The sequence below is a fragment of the Odontomachus brunneus genome, unplaced genomic scaffold (genome assembly GCF_010583005.1).
Source record: "Odontomachus brunneus isolate Ranch 3 - 2012 unplaced genomic scaffold, Obru_v1 Obru_scaffold_149, whole genome shotgun sequence".
In the NCBI taxonomy this organism is placed as follows: Eukaryota; Metazoa; Arthropoda; class Insecta; order Hymenoptera; family Formicidae; genus Odontomachus; species Odontomachus brunneus.
The window spans coordinates 662,203-669,022 of NW_022639599.1; the positions used below are offsets into that span (position 1 = coordinate 662,203).

General features: G+C 41.2%; 1 protein-coding gene across 1 annotated transcript in view; it reads left to right on the forward strand.

Annotated features, from left to right (window-relative positions):
- The first annotated feature begins 174 nt into the window (after positions 1–174).
- The window catches only part of LOC116850584, a 21,271-nt gene continuing 14,625 nt past the window's right edge, over positions 175–6,820 (forward strand). Inside the window, exon 1 of the mRNA XM_032829048.1 lies at positions 175–428. The gene's annotated coding sequence lies outside the window, so the exon portion shown is untranslated. The remainder of the gene's footprint in view (positions 429–6,820) is intronic.

Genomic DNA, 6,820 nt, shown 5'->3' on the forward strand with positions numbered 1-6,820 from the left:
TACGTGCGCATCGCGACGTTGACGATGACGACAACGATGGAACGGCCAGGTGGGGCGCCTCTATCCCTGTGGAGAACCTGGCGCGTCTACCTGAGGATGATGCCCCGCTCGGGTGGGAGAAATTTAGGTTACTCGTACCACTAGGGAATGTGGGCCGACTATATACCGGCTCATCGCGACTGCTCGTCAGTTCATTCCTTCCCCGTATTTCCGAATCGTCGGATCCAGCCACGCACTCTCGGCCCTTGGGTTCTATTCGTCGAATACCTGTGGCCTTCGTCATCGTCGTCAACGTCGTTCGACGCCGAAGTCCTCCCGTAACTCGTCCCTAGGTAAGTCCGAGTTCGTTGCACTCGGGCGGCCAGGCCAGGAGAAAAGGAACTACCTTCCTTCGAAACCCCACAACATCCTCAAGGACCGCTTCTTCAGTAAGTACGGTAACTTCCGTTTAGTCACTGAGAGGAGATCGTAGCGTTTCGAATACGTCGCGCACGTTTCATTCGTCGACGCGAGGAGTAATCAGAAACAACAGCGATATCGGCGAGATACCGTGGATGTGAAAAATTCTAGATATCTGGAATTAATTGCGGAATTGCGAAGATTAATTACGGATATATGGAATTAATTACGGAAATACGCTTTAATTGCGAAATTACGGAAGTTGCCTAAGTTAGGGTTACCAAAGATATGACATAATCACTGATACGAGCTCGGGAAATCCCTGCCTTTGTCGAAACCTTCCCCGGTTTGGACGAAAACGCGAGAACACGAGGCAAGTAGATGTTGCAGCAATGATTTACGAGCTTTTGTTGGTTAATGTGTTCGCAAGTTGCGAGCATCCTTCGACGCGTCATTCGGTTCGTCAACTCTGCTCACCAGGGCCGCTTTGTTTCGACTTCCGAGATCGTGTTCTGGGTAACCCGGTGAAGTAGATTAAGGCCAACGAATCTTTTGATCTGAAAATGCAGCGACTACATGCCTGATCGTACGCCTGATCGTGATTCTCAGCACGAATACTTCATTCGTGATGCGGTCGGTCATTCCAAAATATCCGATGTTTTGTTTCAACGACGAACTTCTCAAAGAAAATTTGTCGATCTTTGCTTCCACAAGCAAATTCAAAATACAATTCCTTGTGCGATTGTTCATACTCAATATAAGTACCTTCACGCTTAAAACGCCTTATCTGGAAGTCTAGAAAGGAACCGCGCTGTAAGATTTTCACAGGACCGATAGTTGCAATCAACACGATCGTCGTAATCAATTTCTATATAGTGAAAAAGCACTTTAGCACATATATCTCTTATGATTATGTTAATAATAGGTAGAAAGGTAGATGATATTATTATTTTCATGGCCGAGAGGGAGGCCCCCGGCGAGGAAAGTATGTAATTAGAGACAACGTTCATGTAGAAGAGCGTGAATTACGATAGGTCCGGCCAAAATGCTCTTTAGCCTAATTTCAGAATCATTTTCTTCGTTAGCGTGTTACACGAATGCTCAGAACATCAGCATAAATGTCAGCATAAAATGATGCTCGATACGTCTCTCTCTATAAATTAGAGGCTGGAGGAGAAGCCCGGCCGTCTTGGTCTCTCGCGTTTTCATCATTCTTGATTTATAACATCTGCGTAGTCAAGGTCCCAATACCAGTAGACAGTAACTCGCTATTGAGATTCATCAACACTTTTGCGCGTTACCCCGTCCTGATGTGTTCGCCGCGCGATTCATTAGCGAGATAAGTAAATGATAGCTTGTGAAAGTTTATACGCGCTGTGTGCCGCGCACACATCAGGACGTGTGACTAACGGATTCCGCTCGAGTTACCATCCGTCATAGCACGTGGGTAATTTTTATGAGGTGTATGACAACGCGTGGAGCTCAGGTGGGCGGTACGCACGTCTAATGCAATAATGCCGTTGCCGTGAATCGTGAACTTCTCGATGCACCAGATTATAATCTCGTTAGAATATTTAATATATAATTTAATATGTATAACTCGTTAATTATATATACTTTGAAAGAAAAGAAATTAAGTCTAAGAAATAGTAAATGTTTCTTTGGAGGGTATTAATATTATATATATTTATTTGAATCTAAATTTTATCATGTAAGTAAAATAAACAACTGCTTTCATGAAAAGCTAAAGTTCTCTTAAAATTTTAAGAAAATGTATATTTTCTCACTTGAGAAATATTTTATATTAGTATAAGTAAATACGTTATTAATATCCATCGAAGAAACGTTTACTACTTCTTAGACTTTTTTTCTCTCAGTGTACGACACTTAGGCATAGCATCCCATATAAAATATATCCCAGAGACGTCTCATAGATGTGTGATATCTCTAGGATGTACTTTGAACATTTGTGCTGTATGAGATATATTTTAACGTTTATTATTTAATTCTATTTAACTCTGGCTTCTTTACCTGCGATATTCACTTAATTTTCATCCAATTCTTTAGGTAATATTTTATGTAATTATTTCGCTTGATGTTAACATCAGGTTGCTCCTCTCTCCGCTGAAATGAACTGAAATGTTTACGTTGGAAACAAATCTACGAAGAAACGCGGCTCCAACTTGGAAATCAAATCCAGCATCTTTTATCTAATTTTTTTATTTAATATTTTTATCATTTTATCTAATTTATCTACGATTTTCAATCTTCACAATATATGCGTGTCGAAAATCGTACAAGTGTCCTGTCTCATCGAAATCTGGTATACAGCATCTCGAGTCGATTTGTGACACAAGAAGCCGTCTCGTGGTATTTTGATTGTTGCGTGAGCAATCAAGGATCAGCTTCATATCTAGCGAGGAATTCTCCATTGCGATTAAGATTCGGCCTTTTGGGTGCCCTTTATTGCGAAATGGCGGGTTAAGTGCTGAAGCTGTCATGAGAATGACGGCCGGTCCATCTTGCGCAAGTTAATCTCTTGAATCGAGCGATTCGTATCGCGCCGAAAAATTGTTGACCCCGAACGAACTTTTTTTCGTCATCCCCGATGTGGCCGCGTTTCGTAAGCATCTCCGAAGCCGCCGAACAGCTCCTCATCCTCCAGTTGTGCGCGTCCTTATTTCGATTGGTTGCGCTTCGCCTTGCTCCGCGTACCGCCTCTAATTAAGCTAATTTTGGACGCCGAGAAATCGTTCAAGACGTCCTCCATTCCTTTTTTCAAGTGACAGGATACTTTTTCGTGGTAAATATTTGTGGAATCGACGCTTATACAAAATGATATTAAAACACATACACACACATACGGTAGAAATAAAATATCGACGAAATGTATGCAAGAAGCTTTTTGGTGGAAATTTCGCAAAACGTACCAAATGATTTGCTTTAATTACCCGTAAGGCGTTAGAACCGATCTCTCTCTCTCTCTCTCTCTCTCTCTCTCTCTCTTTCTTTGCATCTTTATACGTGTCGTAAATGTACCAATTAGGCCGTGAAAATGTTTTCATCGCCTATGAACTCCAAATTAATTGGTCGTTTGTTAACTGATCTTACTCTACTTAGGTGTAACGGCCTAAATATATCAAAATTTCTCGTGCAGTATTACTGACGCGATATTATCTCGAAACACATGAAATTGGTCCCAGGTCGCTTACGTCGGCTGTATCGCGCGCGGGTCACAGTGAAAAAAAATGTGTGCACACAAGTTGCCTCTCACCGAGAAAGATTAACGATTGTTTCGAAACGTATTTCATTCGTATCAAGAGAGTTTCTTGACATTTTATCCTTTTTCACTCTCGCTGTACATTCGCGTAAAATGCGATTACATAAGCGAGCACGCGGGTTACACATGTACGCATATCTCGGTGTACGAGCACCTTTACACCCCTTAATACGTTTCGTCATTTGCACGGGACGCTAAGCACGGGACGTTTTATTTATACGAGATAAATTTCTCTCCCCCCAAACACTTCCTTAATGTCCCACGCTGCCTTTCGCATACTTCCTTTCACTTCTCTCGCGAGAAACTCTATTTTGGGAAAAACTTAATTCTTTCTTTGGAATCTACCTATTCTCACGAAACATAAAACACGTACATTTTAGCACTTTATTATTGCGAATGTGAATCCGCTCCTTTCAGGAGATTTAAACGCGCGATTATAAAGTGCTGAGGGAGATTTTTTTACATATCTCCTCTTTTGTATCCTCCGAAAGAATACGTGCCCGGGCTTATCGAAATCGGAGGAGCGCGCTGCACACGTATCATTGTGAAGTGAATTTCGCACTTATAAGATAAGTTCTTGCATAAAGAGACGAGAGAAGATGAGTTGGAAAGCACACGATTGTGCACTTTGCGCTATCACCCGATTTCGACACTCCATGTGGGTAATAAGTTAACGTTGACGCGGTCTTTAAGAAGTGCTCCTGGCCGCGCATTGTGTGGAACAAAGCGGCAGGAGAGAGATTAATATCGTTATTGTGAAGTCGCCGGTAGTTAGCGCGCAAGTGTGATGACTATCGTGTATAGTCTCGTGACCATAAACGCTTTCTCGATTGTGTACGCTACGATTGTGCCGACGAAACATTAATCGTGATGATTCCTCCATGAAACAGTCAAAGCAATTTTATCTCATAATAAAGAAGGAAATCCTCTGATAAAATTTTTGAATCGTGCTATATCACACATCGTTGTGTAAGAAACAACACAGCGAGAAGCAAAATCAATAGACGTTATTTAAAACTTGCCCCGCGTGAAATACTTGGATCTGAATTTACAGTTAGATCTAAGTTTCATTTGAATCATATGATATGTGCTACATAATATTTATAATCGCGATTTAACTAGAAAATTCATGCTGATCTAACTTTAAATTCAAATCTGAAAATTTCACTTGAAACAGATTTCAAGCAACAACTAATAATAATACAGAAGCTATATAGTTGTTATTTAAAATTTATCTCAGGTGAGATATATTTAGATTTGAATTTAGATTCTGAGTTTTTTCAGCTGAACTGCGATGACAAATATAATGTCGCATACATTATATGATTCCAAAATAAAAAACTCAAATTTAATTTTAAATTAAGATGTGGGTATCTGATGTAGGACAAGTTTTAGGTAACGATTATTAATACGGGTCTTTAATTGTTTCATGCGGGAGCATGAAGAGCATCACCGAAGAGGAAAATACAGTAATACAAAACAAACAGAGGAAGTCAATCAATTTCGAGATGTTCATTGTTAACGAAATATACTCGATCTGTCGGATGATAATTAAGGAAACTTCAGATTACTGATCTCTACTTGTTAAATCCACAATATGACTCACGAACGCGTTTCTACTTAAGTAGTGAGTCCCCAGTGGTGCTCAGACAGGAATCATTAACGAAGTGGAACAAGATCACGCTTGTTTCTCTCTTTCTCTGTCTCTCTAAATAGATCCGTTGTAGCCGAATCAATACCAATAAATCGGCCAACCGATCCGGCATCTCCGATGGTAGAGTCGTGCTTTTTTTCATTTTTTTCCGGACTTGATTCGCTTTGGTGCGCCTTGTTCTTGCCATGCTGGATTCTCCAGAATCGTCGATCGTAGTATGCGGGATACAGTTGACGTAGCAGCGTGCATTGCCGTTAACAAAAGTCCACCTCGGACAAACTGTAAGAGACTCCTGGAAGAGCCGGCTGGACGTAAAGCCGGCCAGCTAACGGTTACGACGTCGATGTGGCCCGCACATGTACATATACATACACATACGCACACTCTCTCCTTCTCTCTCTCTCTCTCTCTCTTTCCTTCTCTCCCTCTCTCTTTCTCCAGTGATGTCGTTATCCTACACCTACGGTTCTCGTTCTCATACTCATTCTCGTTCCTGTTCGCGTGAATGTCGACGGCGGCCACGTCTCTCGTGAATACCTGGAAAGCTCGACGCCAGGTCGAACAGGTGCCGCTCGCACGGCGGTTTTTAATTTTGCTTGACAGTACCGCCGTGATTACGCCCTTATTACCAAGGAAGCTGGAACGGCAAAAGTGTATTATCGAATATAGCAACGATGGATTAGCGACTTCAAGAAACAACCTCTCCTTGTCAGTCTGCACTGATCGGATTCTATCCGATTTATCTGCGAAAACTGCAACCGCGAGAGAACGATCCTTTATCATACAGTTGTAATCGCCTTGTACTTCCGGCATTCTGTGTCATATTGCGGGTATCGATATACTCAGTCGGCTCGGACGCAAGTGTTTCTCTATAATTGAATGATCATCATGTCTGTTCTAACGACTACTACACAAACAAGTAGCGTATATCAGATAAACCGTCGCGGCTTGTTACAGCGTAACTAGTGTGCGAACGTGTAAAGCAAATTGCCATGGTACGCGTGATTGCTGCGTACAGTTAAATTATGGGTATGGTTCGTTATCAATATCGATTGCTCCGCAAGGGAGAGAGAGAGAGGCGACGTGTAAAATAAACGGCCGGTACATCTGTTTTCCCATGAGTGCGAGTATTATTAATCTCTGTCACTCGACCGCGACTTGAGTTTTACCTCAAACCGCAAATGTTAACTAAACGCGCTGAAGACTGTGTCGTTTCTTCTTCCTAATAATTTTCTTTCTCTTTTTTCAAAAGAAGAAATAGCGTATCGCGCGGCTACGTGTCTGGATCGATTAAAGTAAAAGTACCAATGCTTGATGTAGGTTAATATGCTTGATGTAGGTGATTATGCTGTTACCTAATTCTGGTATTTTCATTGTTTTGGTTTGTTTTGGTCGTACGAATATTTAAACTTTCCACGTAGAAAGTATATGTATATATGTAATATATATATATATATATATATATATATATATATATATATATATAT